The following is a 19,181-nucleotide window of genomic DNA, read 5'->3' as shown; positions in this document are numbered from 1 at the left end:
GGTAGTGTAGGCGTTGTTGCTTCATCTTTTCCCATTTTCTCTGTATGAGCAGGTAGGGGGTCTTGTACCTTTGGCGGCAACGTTTGTCACCGGTAACGTGGTCCTTGCCACATATTGCACATTGAGGTATGCATCCATGTGCACTGTCCGGGTTGGATGCGCCGCAGGTGTTGCAGGTTTTGTTCTCCGGCTGTGGACATACATCTTTCCGGTGTCCTACACCTCCACAGGCGTCGCAGATTTCTTGTTTCTTTTTGTGCAAAAAGCACCGATATTCTGCTCCTCTGTAGAACACGAAGTACGGAACTTGGCTTCCCTCGAAGATGATGATAGCAGAGCTGGTCTTGCCCATTCTGCGTGCTGTTAGTATGGTAGGATTCTTGCTATATTTCAGACTTTTCTTGATGTCTTCATCGGAGTCGTAATCAGGGATATTATGAATGACGCCTTTGGTAGTGTCTTCAGGAGCAGTGGCGTAGGCCCTGATTTCATATGTCTTGTCGGATATGCGTATCTCTCTCAGCGCGTTGTATTTTTCGGCATTCCAAATCTTGGGTGTGCTGATAATTACGATGTTCTGAGTCGGGTTTGTCCTTACAATGTCCATTTCTACATCGCTGGGCTGTAGTGCCGTAGCGCTGTTTATGGCGTCGCGTATCTGCGCGTCGCTGTGCTTGCGAACGTCAAGCCCGTCACGCGGTCGGAGAACTATTTTGATGTCCTCTTTCGGTAACCGCGGTTGCCTGTAGCGCGCCGGAAGACGCGAGCGTGGTGAGTTGCCGCTTACTGGCGTGCTTGTTGCTGCTCCGGAACACCCTGTGCCCGGCCTCCTGGCCGTTGAGCTTAGCGTAGAGTACGTGCTCTGCCTGCGTTGTTTGTGGCATGAGAGCCAGCCTGCGTCGTTATGAAAATCTTCCGGAGAAATATCCTCACCTTCAACTTCTACTACTTCCATTCCTGTGGTGGTCGGAGGTCTCGGTTTGCTAGCGCTGGGCATATCACCGAAGTGGCGTCAGAGAGTTCGTCTGCAGCTGGCGCTGGCCCTCCAGCTGTGCGGCGGCCAGGCGAGGCTCCGAACTGCTGGTCAGGGTTAGCTGCCGAGCCACTGCCGTCGGTTTTCAATTCTCGGTGCTGGAGTGGTTCTCGGGTGGATCTCCGTGATCTTGGTCTCTGTCGCTGCAGGATGGTCTTGCGAACGCCACACTGTAGTTGAAAGCAGTCTAATTCGTGATACTGCGCCACGAGTAAAGAAAACATGCAGAGAGCAAGTGAGGCACCTCCGCTCTTCTGCTTTGTCTTCTTCTAGCCAGCGATATGGAAAGCGTTACGCTGAAGAGAGCGAGGCGCGGATGCTGGTGACGACAGTGAGAAAAATTCCACAAAAGAAGCTATCGACGAATCCTTTTGCTGTTGAGAAGCCATGTCGGTGATACCAAGGGTGGCCAGAGTGCACTTCACAGAAGAGAAATTGTCGGCGTCGGATGGTAGAGGAGACCGAGAAAGGGCGTCTGCGTGTGTATGCTTGCGGGCGTGCCAGTATACAACTCGTTTGTCATGTTTTTGAAGCCGTAGAGCCCATGTGAGAAGTCGTCCAGAGATACTTTAGCGAAGACAGCAAACAAAGGGCGTGGTGGTCCCTCACTACTTCAACTGGGCGTCCATGGAGCTACGAGCAAAATTTCGTAATAGTCCAAACATTTCTTCTTTGTCAGTGAGTTGTTGACTTCTGCTTTTCTAAGGGCACGGCTGGCGTATGCCACGACGTACTCCTCCCATCCTATGTTGCGTTGTGCTAGTACCGCACCCAGGTCTACACCTCTGCGAGCGTTATGATCGAATTTCCGTGGGAGCGTTTGGATCGAAATGTCGGAGTACCAGTGGTGAGATAAGAAGGTGGCGCAATTTATCTAATGCTTTCGCCGATCGCCGATATCGTTGTTCCACCAAGGAGCTTCGTCAAAGGTGCAATAGTGGTGGCGAAACTGCGGACAAAGAGCCGGAAGTAAGAACAAAGTCTGACAAAGCTGCGAAGTTGTTTTATTGTCGTCGGTTTGGGAAATTGTACCACCGCGAGAAGTTTTGCTGCGTCCGAAAGGACACCATCTTTTGACGCCACTTGGGCTAAAATTGTAAGTTTTCGATCTGCAACCTGGTATTTCTTCAGGTTTAACGGCGAGCCTGTTTGGCGGGTAAGTTCAACACTTATTATAGGTGGTAAGATGCGTCGCAAAATCTGCGAAGAACACAACTATGTCACCTAATTACACACGGATGTTTTTCACTTCAGGCCACGCATTATGGGCTCCATCATCTTTCGAATATCGCTCCCACACTGCACAGCCTAAAGGGGGTCACGTTGAATTGTTAGAGCCCATCAGGTGTGCCCAAGGCTGCTTTGAAATGATCCGCTTTTCCCACAGGTACTTGCCAGTAGCCGGACCTTCAATCCAATGAAGACAAGAACTCGGATTCTTGCAAGCAATCCACGGCGTCATCTATGCGAGGAAGCGGATATAGGTCTTTTCGCGTGATCTTGTTGAGCCAGAGGTAGTCATTGCAGAAGCAAATTGAGCCGTCGTTTTACGTCCCAAGTACTAAACGGGAGAGACCCAGGGGCTTGTCGAAGTGCGTACGACGTTGTACTTGAGCATTTCCACGACGTGTTCATCAATTACTTGGCGCTCCGCGGTACAGCCGCTTTCTCAGTGGTGGGTTGGAACAGGTGTCCTTATGGTGGGAAACACTGGATGCCCGTCCCAAAGCGACATGTTAGGCATCGAAATAGTCTTGGAAGCGGAATAGAAGAGCCAGAAGCTCGTCACATTGTGAAGGAGCGAGTGAGTCGTCGATGTAACGTAAAAGGTAATCGTGGTCACATTGCAGAGTTGCACCACGTGCGGCGAGGTGCAGAGGTTTAGAGTTCTCGGATACGTCGACTATCATATGATCTTGAACTAGCTAGACGTGGCCAAGATATTCCTTGCGATACAATGTGGCATGGCGTGACGACCGGTTTGAAACAGGTATCGTACGTAGATTCGAACGAATTTTAAGGACGGCGAAAGGTAGAGGAAAGCGTTTGCTCTACCTCACCCACCTTCCTACCTGCCCACGCACCCCTCTACCTACCAATCTACTTACCTGACTAGCCACCTTCTTACCCATTAGCAACCTACCTACCTAAACCTACCTACCTCTCTATCCACCCCGTTACCTAGCTACCTCCCTTATACCCATCGGCTTCCAACCTCCTTACCTACCTAGATATCTACCCACCAACCTGCCTCCAACCTACCTATCTAGGTTTCTTACTACCTACTGGGCTAACTGCATACCTACCTTCCTACCCACCTACGTATCTACCACCATACATACCTACCTTCCTTCCTACCCACCTACCTACCTACCTACCTACCTGCCTACTTACCTACCTAACTACCTACGTACCTTCCTACGTACCTACTTACCTACCTACCTGCCTTCCTGCCTGCATGCCTGACTGCCTGCCTCTCTGCCTACCTACCTACCTACCTACCTACCTACCTACCCACACACCCACCAACCTACCTACCTGCCTACTGCCTTGCTCCCTACCTACCAACTGACCGACGTACCGGAATTCCTTCCTTCTTACCTACCGACCCGCCTAACAACCTAACTGCCTACCAGCCTACCTACCTAAATACTTCCCTATCTGTCAATCTACCTGCCTACCTAATTGCCTGCCTGCCTGCCTGCCGACCTGCCTGCCTACCTGCCTGTTTGTCTGTCTGCCTGCCTCCCAGTCTACTTTCCTGCCTGCCTGCCTTCTTACCCGCCTGCCCAACTCCCATCCTACCTTCTTACCCACAGTAACCTACCTACCTACCTACCCATCTACCTACCTACCTACCTACATACATACCTATGTGCCTATCTACATACGAACCCACATAGCTACCTGCCTACATAAATACCTACATAACCACGTACCTACCTACCTACCCTTCTACCACCCAGCTACCTAATTTCCTACCCACCAACCCCACCCATCTACCTACCTAGTTACCTACCTAGCCTGCTACATACCCACGAGCGACCTACCTATCCAAAGACCCAGCTACCTACCTATCTTTCTATCTGTGAACCTGCTTCCACCTACCAACATACCTACCTACCAACCTGCCTCCCACCTACCTAAGTGCGTTCCTTCCTGCTAGCATACCTGCATACGTACCTACCTGGTTGGCTGCCTAGGTACTTGCCTGCATGCTTGTTTATTTGCCTACCTGCCAGCCTGCATGATGCCTTCCTGTCTGCCTACCTCCTTACAAACGTATTTACCTACGTACATACGTACGTATTTACCTACCTGCCTGCCTCCGCCTTCGACGGCCTGTCCGCTGCCTGCCTGCCTGTATACCTACTTACATAACTTCCTACCTTCCTACCTACGTACCTGCGTACCTACCTATCTACCTATTTACCTACCTACCTACCTACCTACTTGCCTATCTACCTACCAACCTCTTTACCTATATACATACAAACTACCTCAGTGTTTGCATACCTATATATCTACTGCCTACAATCCAACCTGCCTACCTACATACCAACCTATCTGACTACATACCTTACTTCTTACCTACGTGCCTACCTACCTATCTACCTGGCTGCCTATCTACCTACCTACCTAAGTACCTCCCCACCTGCCTACCTGACTTCCTCCCTGCTTGCCTGCCTGACTGTATACATACCTGACTGTCTACATACATACATACGTGCCTGTCTGCTTAACTGCCTGCCTGCCTGCCTCCCCGCCAGATTGCCTGCCTGCCTACCACCCCACCTACCTGCCTGCGCACCAGCCTGCCTTCCACACTGCCACCCCGCTCCCTGCTACCTACCTACCTGCTTAGATACCTACCTACCCACCTACCTACCTACCAACTTGCCTACCTACCTACCTCGCTACCTACAAGCTTACGACCTACCTACCTAACATCCTGCTTACCTACGTACACACCTACCATTCATCTACCTACCTTCCTACCCACCTACCTACCCACACGCCCACTTGCCTACCTACCTACCTACCCTACTACCCACACACCCACTTTCCTTCCTACCTACTCACACCCCTCCACCTACCAACCTACCTACATAACTATCCACCTACTTACCCAGCAGCAACTTGCCTACCTAAACCTACCTACCTCTACCTCGACCCAGCTACCTACCTTCCTCCCTACATACCCACCAGCTTCCCTCCTACCTACCTAAAAACATACCTACCTACCTACCTACCTACCTACCTACCTACCAATGTGCCTCCAACCTACCTATCTATGTGCGTTCCTACCTACCCGCCTACCTACCAGCCTACCTACCTTCCTACCTACTTAACTACATACCTAGCTACCTATCTACATACCTACCTACCTGTCGGCATGTCTGCCTGAATGCCTCATGCCTGCTGCTTACCTAACGCTAGGTTAACACACTTCCTGATTTAAGCGCTTTAAACTGCGACCATGCTTTTCTTGCTACGCAGTTGAATGATTTCTTTGTTAATATAAGCAACCAGATAACTAATACCTTCAGCAATGAACAAACCCCCACGCTACCTCCGTCGATGATAACAGCTTCGCTTTCAGAAAGATACCCGCCTAAGAAAAAATTGATGTGAGTTGAAATATGCAATCAAACAAGGCAATTGGTCATGAAGAAATATCAATTAACATAATAAAACAAAACATTGACATTTTGTGCTACCCACTGGAAAAAATATTGTAACGTGGCCGCAGAGCCAATGACTGGATCAATGGTTGAAGGATGAGCAACAATCTATTTACAGAATTTGCAATGCGACCATAACAGCACGCACTGCGACCTCGCCACTTCTTTGTCGTCCTGGTCGTCTTCTGTGATGAGCCATGAACGATCATTGGCTGCCTCATTGTCCCGTGACATTACCCCGCCGGTCGAGAGCGACCATCCCAGTCGAAGCTGCACCGTGGTGACGATAGGGACGCAGATGAGCAGTGTGGGAACACGCATGTCAGGGAGCATGCCCCACATAGCTTCTTTGCCGTCGCAGATGCTTGTTTGTGACCCCATATGCCGCTGCTGTCTTCGTCATATTTGATGGCGTAACATGCCCCTTTCCTCAATGGCGACCGTCCCGGTCGAGGCCGCAATAGCATGATGAGCTCGGTGAAGGCGAACGATGTAATGACAATGTACAGTGAAACTCTTGCCACCACAGATGTAAGGGATGAGATTGGTGAGCTCCGGCCCACAGCAGTGACGCGCCCACAAAGGAATGACGAACCGGTGAGGGCTTGCTACCACTTCGCACCACAGGGCTGGGGACACGTCGTAGTCGTCGTCAGGCCAAGCGTCATTGTCGGATCGGCTTGTCACTGGCTGGGGACATGGGGCGGGGGGACGTCGTCGAGTTCTTGAAGCGGTGGGGCTGGGGCTACCCGACGTGGTTCACGCACCCTCGATGATTCCATTGATGCCGATGAGGAGCGAAGCTGGGCCCAGGACCACTGCACGCCATCCCCCATTATTTCAAAACCTAAAATCATACCATTTATTGTAGCAAGAGACTTAAAGACAACATTACTGTGCCAAAAATTGCTAAACACACCTAACCTGTCATACAGTCTCATAACACCCAAATTAGATACCAGACACGCCCGCCAATGCAACCTAAATTTTTCAAAAATACACTATGTATATGGTCGCCATGCCATTTTCTTCTTGGTAGCCAAACTAATAAAAATATACCAGTCGAACTAAAACAAAGCAGAAAGTATACATTCGTTAAAAAAATACTTCATGTCTGAGCTTTATGCTTCACCGTGTTAAATTTGCACAATAAATTTTCCTCGTGCACATTGTATTTTATCCTTGTTATATTGTGTTATATTGTGTTTATTGTGTATAATATTTTATGGATCCATTACTAGCCATGTCGGCTGTGGATCCAGATTACTTCTCACCTAATTTTTTATCTGATTTTCTTCATGAAATAAATATTTATGATTTCCTATTCTGAAACCTACTTACCTACATACCTACGTATTTACCTACCTATCTGTCTCACTCTGTACCTGCCTGTCTGTATGCCTGCCTGCCTGCATGCCTACCTAATACCTAACTCCATACCCTCCTACCTACTTACTACCTGCCTACCTACCTACCTACCTACCTACCAACCTACCTATTACCTACCTACCTACCTACCTACCTACCTACCTACCTACCTACCTACCCACCCACCTACCTACCTCCCTGCCTGCCTGCCTTGCTACCTACCTACCAACTCACCGACCAACCAAAATTCCTTCCTTCTTACCTACCGCCCCTCCTACCAACCTACCTGCCTACCAGCCTACCTACATAAATACCTGCCTACCTAATTGCCTGCCTACCTGCCTGCCTGTCTGTCTGCCTGCCTGCAGTCTACTTGCCTGCCTGCCTGTCTGCTTACCTGCCTGCCCAACTCCCATCCTACCTATCTACCCCCGGTAACCTACCTACCTATCTACCTACCTACCTACCTACATATATACCTATGTGCCTATCTACATACCGACCCACATGTCTACCTGCAACCTATATACCAACATACCCACGTACCTACCTACCTACCCTTCTACCACCGAGCTACCTAATTTCCTATCCACAAACCAACCCATCTACCTACCTAGTTACCTACCTAGCCGACTACATACCCACCAGCATACCTGCATACATGCCTACCTGCCAGGCTGCCGAGGTACCTGCCATTATGCCTGTTTGCTTGCCTACCTGCCAGCCAGCATGACTGCCTTCCTGTCTGCCTACCTCCTTACAAACGTATTTACCTACGTTACATAAGGCAAATCTGCCTTAGGTACATACCCCAGGGGTCTGTACTCGGTCCCATATTATTTTTTCTATTTATCAATGACTTCCCAAATTCGCTAATACAGCCGAAACCGCAATATAAGCCGAAGAAACCGCTTTACTCGTCTTGATCGCAATTTAAAAGATGCCGAAACTTTAGCCACACTAGAAATACGTAATATATTGAAGTGGTTTACCAGTTATAAGTAAGCTCTCAACGTTACAAAAACAAATTTTATAGTCTTCTGCACTAATAAATAGTCTTCTGCTTTAATAAACTGGGCACCCCATATAAAAGCACTTTATAAAAAGTGGTCTTTTTGTTGCTCCAAAAATAATTCAAGCACGGAAACACTTTGACAGTAAAACACTACAATTTTTGTACTATAGTATTTTCCACTCTCACCTCACGTACTGTATAGAGTCTTTGGGATTCAGATATGCGTCATATAGTGACATTATCCTGAAACTCCAAAACAGAGCGATTAGAATATTGACGTATGCCCCTACCACTGCACGACATTCCCCATTTTTTCACAACCTAAAATCATACCATTTATTGTAGTAAGAGACTTCAAGACAACATTAGTGGGCCACAAAACTTCCTAACACAACAAACCGGTGATTCAATTTCATAACACCCAAATTAGATGCCAGACACGCCCGACAATGCAACCTAAATTTACCAAAAATACACAATGTATATGGTCGCCATGCCATTTTCTTCTTGGGAGCCAAACTAATAAAAATATACCAGTCAAATTAAAACAAAAGAGACACAGTACCCATTCGTTAAAAAAAATACTTCATGTCTGAGCTTTATGGTTCACCGTGTTAAATTTGCACAATAAATTTTCCTCGTGCACATTGTATTTTATCCTTGTTATATTGTGTTAGATTGTGTTTTTTTGTGTATAATATTCTATGGATCCATTACTAGCCATGTTGGCTGTGGATCCAGATGACTTCTCACCTAATTTTTGTATGTGATTTTCTTCATGAAATAAAGATTTCTGATTTCTGATTCTGATACCTACTAACCTACATACCTACGTATTTACCTAGCTATCTGTCTGCGTCTGTACCCGCCTGTCTGTATGCCTGCCTGCCTGCATGCCTACCTAATAAGTACCTACATACCATCCTACCTACTTAACTACCTACCTACCTACCAAGTCTCCTACTTACCTACCTATCTACATATCTTAATCTAGCTACCCACCTACCATCCTTCCAGCCTGCCTAGCTACATACATACGTTCATACGTAAGTACTATCTACCTATCTACATACATACAAACCTACAAACCGGCCTACCTACATACCTACCCACATGCCAACCAACCAACCTAACTAACTATCTACCCCAAAGCTCCCGGTGAACTTACATACCTCAACCTACCTGCCCACCACCCGCCCATCTAACTACCTCTTTCCCTACCACTTATCTATCTCCCTAAGAACTTGCCTACCAACCTGCCTATCTGCTTACCTACCGGCCTGCTTGCCTGTCTGCCTGCCTGCCTGCCTGCCTGTCTGCCTGTCTACCTGCCCGAGTGCCTGCCTGCTAGACAGCATGTCTACCTACCTACCTACCTACCTACCTTCATACCTACCCACCTACCAACCTACCTACTCACCCACCCCTCTGCTTTCCAACCTACCTACATACCTACCCACCAACTTACCCACAAGCCGCTTGCCTACCTAAACCTACCTACCTCAACCTCCACCAAGATACCTAACATAATTCCCTACATACCAACGAGCTTCCCTCCTACATATCTACCTTGAACCTACCTACCTACAAAACTGCCTCCCACATACATAACGATGTGCGTTCCTACCTACCTGCCTACCTCTATATCTGCCACCCTATATGGCTGAATAGGTACCTGCCTGCACACCTGTTTGCTGCCTGTCTGCCTACCTGCCAGCCTGCGAGCCTACCTAACTTCCTACCTGCTGAACTACCTACCTACCTACATACCTACCTACCTGTTTGAATATCTGCCTGAATGCCTGCCTGCCTGCTGCCTACCTCCTTACATTCCTACCTACCTACATACCTAGGTGTTTACCTACCTACCTGTCTGCTCCGCACCCGCATGTCTGTATGACTGCCTGCCTGCATACCTACCTAATACCTTCCTACATACCCTCCTACCTAACAACCCACCTACCTAAATACATACATGCATACCTACCTACCTACCTAAATATGTCTATATAACTACCCACCTACCTGTCTTCCAGCCTGCTGGCCTTAATGCCTACCTATATACATACGCACATACATAGGTATATCTACGTACCAAAATACATAAAAACCTACCAACCGGCCTTCCTACCAACCTAACTACAAGCCAACCAACCAACTTAACTACCTAACTACCCCGAAACTTCCTGTCTACCTACCTACAAAAACCTACCTGCCCACCCACCCACTGAGCTAACTACCTGTTTCCCTACCACTCACCTATCTACCTAAGAACCTTCCTATCAACCTGCCTACCTACATGTCTACATGCCTGCTTGCTTACCTGCCTGCCTGAATGTCTGCCAGCCAATCTGCCTGAGTGTATGCCTGCTGGCCAGCCTGTCTACCTACCCACCTACCTACCTACCTACCACCTACCCACCTACCGACCTACCAACCTACCTACCCACATACCAGCCTACCTACACACCCAAGCACTCGCCTACCTACCTACCTACCCTCTTACCCAGCCATCCACCTACCTTCCTACTTATCCAAACACACTTCTACCTACCAACCTACCTAAATAACTACCCGCGTACTTACCCATCAGCAACCTTCCTACCTAAACATACCTACCTCTCAGTCCTCGCAGCAACTTACCTACCTCCCTACATAACCATCCGCTTCCCACCTGCGTACCTACCCACGTAACCACCTACCAACCTGCCTACCACCTACCTATCTAGATGTGTTCCCACCTACTGGCCTACTTGTATACCTACCTACCTACCTTCCTACCCGCCTGCCTGCCTTGCTACCTACCTACCTACCTACTAACCAACCTACCAAAAATTCCTTCTTCTTACCTACCTACCCTCCTGCCATGCTACCTCTCCACCAGCCTACCTACCTAAATACCTCTTGTCTGCCAGTCTACCTGCCTACCTAATTGCCTGCCTACCTACTTGCCTGCCTGTCTGCCTGCCTCCCAGTCTACCTGCCTGGCAAACTCCCATCCTAGAGTAACCTACCTACCTACCTACTTCATACCTATGTGCCTATATGCCTATTTACCTACCCACATAGCTACCTGCCTACCTACATACCTATAAACCCACTTACCTACCTACCTACCTACCTACCTACCTTCTACCACCCAGCTACCTACCTCTCTACCCACCAACCCACTTATCTACCTACCTACTTACCCACCAGCGACCTACCTATCGAAACGGACCTATCTTTCCAACCACCAAGCTACATACTTACGTTTCTACCTTTCCACCTGCTTCCACCTACCTACATACCTACCTACCAACCTGTCCCTCACCTACCTATATAAGTGCGTTCCTTCCTGCCAGCATACCGGCATACGTGCCTACCTGGTTGGCTGCCTAGGTACTTGCCTGCATGCTTGTTTGTTTGCCAACCTGCCAGCCTGCATGATGCCTTCCTGTTTGCCTACCTCCTTACAAACGTATTTACCTACGTACATACCTACGTATTTACCTACGTACCTGCCTAGGCCTTTGACTGCCTGTCTGCTGCCTGCCTGCCTGCATACCTAATTACCTGCTTACATACCTTCCTACCTACCTGCCTACCTACCTATCTACCTATCCACCTACCTGCGTACCTGGCTACCTACCTACGTACCTACCTACCTACTTTCCTGTCCACCAACCAACCTACCTAAGTGCCTGCTATCCTACATGGTTGCATGCCTACCTACCAACCTATTTACCTACCTACACATGCCTACCTACATACCAACCTACCTGCCTAGGTACCTAACTTCTTGCTTACCAACGTCCATACCTAGCCATCGGCTGCCTGCCTATCTGCCTACCAACCTGCCTATTTTCCTGCCTCTATGCCAAGCTACCTACCTACGTACATACTTACCTACCTACCTGCCAGCCTGCCAGCCTCCCTGCCTGCCTGCCCGCCTGCCTCCCTACCTCCCTATATACCTACCTGCCTTCCAACCTACCTACCTACCTACCTACCTACCCACTTACCTACCTGACTTCCTGCCTGCTTGCCTCCCTTACTGTCTACGTACCTGCCTACCTTCCCACGTGCCTGTCTGCCTACCTGCCTGCCTGCCTGACTGATTGCCTGTCAGCCTACCAACCCACTTACCTGCTGTGAGGAGGCGCTGCTCACCGGACAGGGGTCGGCAGGTCGAAGCGAGGAAGGCGAGGTGTGTGCGGAGGCGAAGAAGGGGCGAGAGGAAAGAGAAGAAGGAAGAAGAGGTGGCGAGCGCTGGAGGCAGGAAGCAGGTGGTTCCATAAGATCTCGGCTGGGCGAGAACGCCTACGGGGTCTTCCTCACGGAGCCACAAATTCCTCCTGGAAGCTCTCAGCTGGGCGTCAACGCTCAGGAGATCTTCACACCGAGCAACACCTGGTCTCTTCCAGTCGAGACTGCCCACGGAACACCCGGGACCAATACAACGTGCGGTTTATTGGCCCGGCATCAACACTGGCACCGTCACAGCACCAGCATCGACCACGGGCACCCAGCCCAGCGCAACGAGCCCTGCGCACCTAGTCAACTGACCGACTGGGACCTACGCGTGAGCGCGAACAATTTAGAGTGCGTCTTCTCGCGGGGACTTTGTTATCGTAGGACTGTTTTCATTAGATTAGCTGGAAGTTCATTTGTGCACGTTATTTTGTAATTTGTCCCGTCAATATATTTCGGTCCTTGTCCGTAGCCAAATCGTCTCTACTCATGTCCACCCAGTAAACTTTACCCTCATCGTTGACAAAAAAACAACCTGCATCACGCCTGCCTTCCCTCTTGCCTGCCTGCCAACCTGCCACGCCACCTCCCTGCTACCTGCCTACCTGCCTAGCTACCTACTTACCTACCCACCAACTTACCTGTCAACCGGCCTACCTACCTACCTCGCTACCAACATACTGATCGACCTACCTACCTAACATCCTAATTACCTACCTACCTACACTTCTACAAACCAACCCACTCACCTTTCTAGATACTCACCCACCCCTGTACCTAGCAACCTAGCTATAAAATTACCCACTTACCCACCAGCCACCTGCCTACCTAAACTATCCTACTTCTACCTCCACCCAGCTGCCTACCTTCCTCCCTACATACCCACCAGCTTCCCCCTACCTACCTACATAGATGCCTACCTACCTACCAAACTGCCTCCCACCTACCTATGTTAGTTCCTACCAACCAGACTATCTCTATACCTGCCAACATACCTTGCTGCCTAGGTCGCTGCCTGAACACCTGTTTGCCTGCCTGTATACCTGTGTGCCTGCTAGCTTGCGAGCTAACCTACCTGCCTACCTACTGAACTACCTACCTACCTGTTGGCACGTCTGCCTGAATACCCGCCCGCCTGCTGCCTATCTCTTACATACCTACCTTTCTACATAAATAGGTAGTTACCTATCTACCTGTCTGCCTCTGTACCCGCCAGTGTGTATGCTGGCCTGCCTGCAAACCTACCTAATACCTACCTACATACCGTCCTACCTATCTACCGACGTACTTACCTACCTACATATCTCTATCTACTTACCCACCTACCTTTCTTCCAGACTGCCTGCCTGCCTGCCGACCTACATACAAACGTACATACGTAAGTAGTAGCTACCTACCTACACACATACAAACCTACCAACCGGCCTACTTACCTACATACCTACCTACATGGCAACCAACCAAGCTAACTACCTATCTACCCCGAAACTCCCTGTTTACCTATATACCAAAACCTACCTGCCCACAAACCCACCGATCCAACTACCTATTTCCCCACCACTCACCTATCTACTTCAGAACCTGCCTACCAACCAGCCTACCTGCATGCATACCTGCCTGTCTGGCATCCGACCTGCCTGAGTGCATGTCTGCTGGCCAGCCAGTCTACCTACCTACGAAGCTACCTACCCACCTTCCAACCTACCTACAGACCCACCTATCTACCCACTCGCCTACCTACATACCTACCCTTCTACCCAGCAACCCACCTACCTTCCTACCTACCCACCCACAACCTCTACCTACCAACCTACCTACCTAAATAGGCACCTACTTACCCATCAGCAACCTACCTACCTAAACCTACCTACCTCTCCATCCCCCGAGCTACCTACCTCCCCCCTACATACCCATCCGCTTCCCACCTGCTTACCTACATACATATCTACCTACCAACCGGCCTCCCACCTACCTATATAGGTGTTTTCCTGCCAACTGGCCTACCTGTATTCCTGCCTTCCTACCTATTTTCCTACATACCTACATACCTACCTACCTACCAACCGGCCTCCCACCAACCTATCTAGGTGTGTTCCTACCAACCGGCCTACCTGTATTCCTGCTTTCCTACCTATTTTCCTACATACCTACATACTTACCTATCTACATGCCTGCATATCTACCTTCCTACCTATCCATCTACCTACCTACCTACCTACGTACCTGTCTTGCTGCCTATATGCCTGCCTGCCTCTCTGCGTACTTGCCTACCTACCTAACTACGTACCCACTTACCTACCTTCCTACATACCTACCTACCTACCTGCCTACCTGCCTGCCTAACTGCCTTGCTACCTACCTACCTACTGACAGACCTACCGAAATTCGTTCTTTCTTACCTACCAACCAGCGCACCATCCTACCTGCCTACCAGCCTACTTTTTTAAATGCCTCCTTGTCAGCCAATCTATCATCATCATCATCATCATCTCCAGCCTTTCTACGCCCACTGCAGGGCAAAGGCCTCTCCCATTATTCTCCAATTGCCTCGATCCTGTGCCAACTGTGACCAATTTATTCCCGCAAAGTTCTTGATCTCATCTGCCCATCTAACTATCTGCCGCCCCCTGTAACGCTTTCCTTCTCTAGGGATCCACTCTGTTACCCTTAATGACCAGCGGTTATCTTGCCTTCGCATTACATGCCCTGCCCACGTCCATTTCTTCTTCTTAATTTCTACTAATATGTCTTTAACACCAGTTTGCTCCCTGACCCACTCCGCTCTCTTCTTGTCCCTTATTTTTACACCTATCATTCTGCGCTCCATTGCCCGCTGAGTTGTTCTCAATTTAAGTTGAACCCTCTTAGTGAACCTCCAGGTTTCTGCCCCGTAGGTGAGTACCGGTAAGATGCAGCTGTCATACACTTTCTTCTTCAGCAACAATGGAAGGCTGCTATTCATTATCTCAGAATGTCTGCCATATGCACCCCACCCCATTCTGATCCTTCTAATTATCTCTGCCTCATGGTTGGGATCTGGGGTCACAACTTGGCCTAAGTAGATACATTCGCTTACCACTTCCACTGCCTCGCCACCTATCTCAAACTGCTGTGCAGTCCCGTGGTTATTGATCATTACTTTAGTTTTCTGCATATTAATTTTCAGGCCCACGGTTCTACTCTGTTCGGCCAGTGCGGAAAGCATACTTTCCAATTCGTCCGCCGAGTTACTTAGCAAGCCAACTTCATCAGCAAATCTGAGGTTACTGAGGTATTGTCCATTAACCCTTACTCCCACCTGTTCCCATGAGGTATTGTCCATTAACCCTTACTCCCACCTGTTCCCAATCCAACGTTATGAATACTTCTTGTAAGCATGCTGTGAATAACATTGGAGAGATTGTGTCTTCTTGTCTGACACCCTTCCTTATAGGTATTTTACTGCTCTCCCTATGCAGGATGATGGTAGCTGTAGACCCATTGTAGATATCCTCTAGTATTCTTACATAGTGCTCATCTACCCCCTGGTTCCGTAATGCCTGAATGACTGCTAGGTTTTCGACCGAGTCAAATGCTTTCTCATAATGTATGAAGGCTATATATAGGGGTTCAGTATACTCAGCGCACTTTCTATCACCTGATTGATCGTGGGAATATGGTCCATTGTTGAATAACCTTTACGGAACCCTGCTTGTTCTTTAGGTTGACAGAAATCTAAGGTTGCAGAGATTCGTTTAGCGATTACCTTGTTTCCTACCAAGCTAATCTATGTGCGTACCTAATTGCCTGCCTACCTCCCTGCGTACCTGCCTGCCTGTCCGTCAGCCAATCTATGTGCCTACTTATTCCCTCCCAGTCTACTTGCCTGCCTGCCTGGATCCTCCCCTCCTTCCTATCCTACCTACCTACCCCCAGAAACCTTCCTACCTACCTACGTAAATATGGGCCTATCTACATACCTACCCACAAAGCTGCCTACCTTCCTACCTACCTAGACTTCTACCACCCAGCTAACTACCTTCCTACCCACCAACCCACCCATCTACCTCCCTACGTATGTACCTACCCTCCTACCAATCCACCATTGACCTACATACCAAAACATACCCATCTAACGAACCCCCAGCTGACTACCTATTTTTCTACGTATACACCTGCTTCCACCTACCTACATACCTACCTACCAACCTGGCTCCCACCTACCTATCTAAGTGCGTTCCTTCCTGCCAGCATAACTGTATACGTGCCTACCTGCCTGGCTGCCTACGTGCCTGCTTGCATGCCTCTTTGCTTGCCTACCTGCCAGCCTGCATGCCTGCTTTCTGGTCTGCCTACCTCCTTAGAAACGTACTTTCCACGTACACACCTACGTATTTGCCTACCTACCTCCCCCCACCTTTGACTGCCTGTCTGCTGATTGGCTTCCTGTATACCTACTTGCCTATTTAACTCCCTTCCTGCCTACCTACCTACCTCGCTAACTACATTCTGATCGACCTACCTACCTAACATCCTGCTTATCTACCTACACGCCTGCCATCAACCTACCTATCTATATAACGGCATAACTACCTACCCCCTACTTACCTACCTACCTACCTACCTACCCTTCCTACCTACCAGCCTACCTACCTACCTCACTACGTACCTACCTACCTACCCACCTACCTACCTACCTACCTCTTTACCAATCTAGCTACCTACCTACCTACCTCTCTCCCTAATTACCTACCTACATATCTCTATCTAGCTATCCACATACCGGCCTTCCAGCCTGACTGCTTGCCTGCCTACCTACATAAATAGCTACATAAATAAATACTATCTACCTACCTACATACATACAAAACTACCAACCGGCCTACCTACCTAACTACCTACATGCCAACCGACCAACCTAACTACCTATCTACCCCCCCAAAACTCCCTGTCTACCTACCTACCAAAACCTACCTGCCCATCCACCCACCGATCTAACTACCTATGTGCCTGTATGTCTATATACATACCCACATAGCTACCTGGCTACCCACATACCTGCATACCCGCCTACCTGCCTACCTACCGGCGTACCTACCTACCCTTCTACTACCCAGCTACCTACCTTCTTACACACCAACCCAGCCATCTACCTGCTCACCACCCCACTTGCCTGCCTTCCCACCTGCCTGCCTGCCAACTTGCCACGCCACCTGCCTGCTACCTGCCTCTCTGCCTAGCTACCTACACACCTATTCACCTACCTACCTGTCAACCTGCCTACCTACCTACTTCGCTACCTACCTACTGATCGACCTACCTACCTAACCTCCTAATTACCTACCTACAGGTCAACCACCCACCCACCTACCAACCTACCTACCTACACTTCTACAAACCGACCCACTCACCTTCCTACCTACTCACCCACCCCTCTACCTACCAACCTAGGTATAAAACTACCCACTTACCCACCAGCCACTTGCCCACCTAAACTATCCTGCCTCTGCCTCCACCCAGCCACCTACCTTCCTCCATACATACCCACCAGCTTCCACCTACCTACCTACCTAGATACCTAAATACCTACCAAAATGCCTCCCCCCTACCTATGTGCCTTCCTAGTAACCGGCCTACCTCTATACCTGCCGACGTACCTGGCTGCCTAAATAGCTGCCTGCACACCAGTTTGCCTGCCTGTATACCTGCCTGCCAGTCGGCGAGCCTACCTACCTGCCTAACTATCAACTACCTACATACCTACCTACAATCCTACCTACTTACCTACCTACCTACATTCCTGCCTTCCTGCCTGTCTTCCTGCCTTCCTGCCTGCCTGCCGCTGTGTACCTACCTACCAACCTACCTACCTGCTTGCCAGCCTTGCTGCCTACCTACCTACTGACCAACATACCGAAATTCCTTCCTTCTTACCTACTCACCCGCCCACCATCCTACCTGCCTACCAGCCTACTTTTAAATACAAAGCATTTTTTAAATTCACGATGTCACCCCTTCTTCGCGTCCGTAGTTGTCCACATTGCTCGCGTCGACATGCCCGCCTCAGACCTTTCGCTATCGGCGCGATCAACATTTGATAGTGCGCCCAGGCACGTTTCAAGGACACTCTCTTCCCTCTCTCGGACTCAACGTGCGCCGAGGTTGGCAATTTTACTGCTTACGAGCGCTCTCTCGCCAGAAGTTGCCACAAGTGCAACAACATTACGTAACGCAAACTACTTAACGTCGTGCGCCCCGGAAATGCTGTGCATTTGATCGTGCCCCTCACGAGGGGCATGTTTCACTGCGTCGCCAAGCGAACAGTTTTCCACGCTTTAGTTTCAGTTCCGTATCTCCCGGCCGCGGCCGTGGAGAAAAGGCGGCCGGCCGCGACTCTCACCACCGCGGCGCAGCGGTTGCGAGTTGCGCTTGGAAAGCGAGCGTCGGCTGCTAGCGGGGAACGAAACGCGTTCCGCTCGGCATCTCCGTTCTTCGCCACTTCTGGCTGTGCACTGCAAAAGAAATAAATTTGTTCAGATAAACCATGATCTGATGAAGAAGTAGTCTGAGGGGTGTTTTAGTACCCCTTAACGGTCGCAGCACCCTTTGAAACTGTTGATTACACCATGAATTTTGACACCCTCGAAAAGGGGTGCCCGAGCAATATTTGAGTGCTTGAAAGGTGCAAAATGGTTGCAAAATTTTTAAATGCCTCCCTGTCAGCCACTCTATGTGCCGACCTAATTGCATGCCTACCTACCTGCCTACCTGCCTGCCTGTTTGCCAATCTATGTGCCTGCGTAATTGCCTGCCTACCTACCTGCCTACCTGCCTGCCTGGCTTCCTTCCTGCATCCCAGTCTACTGAC

Source organism: Haemaphysalis longicornis, unplaced genomic scaffold (genome assembly GCF_048455015.1).
Source record: "Haemaphysalis longicornis isolate Haplotype H1 unplaced genomic scaffold, Haemaphysalis longicornis Haplotype H1 scaffold_5, whole genome shotgun sequence".
NCBI lineage: Eukaryota > Metazoa > Arthropoda > Arachnida > Ixodida > Ixodidae > Haemaphysalis > Haemaphysalis longicornis.
The sequence above is the reverse complement of the archived record's forward strand: the minus strand, read 5'-3'. Positions refer to the sequence as shown.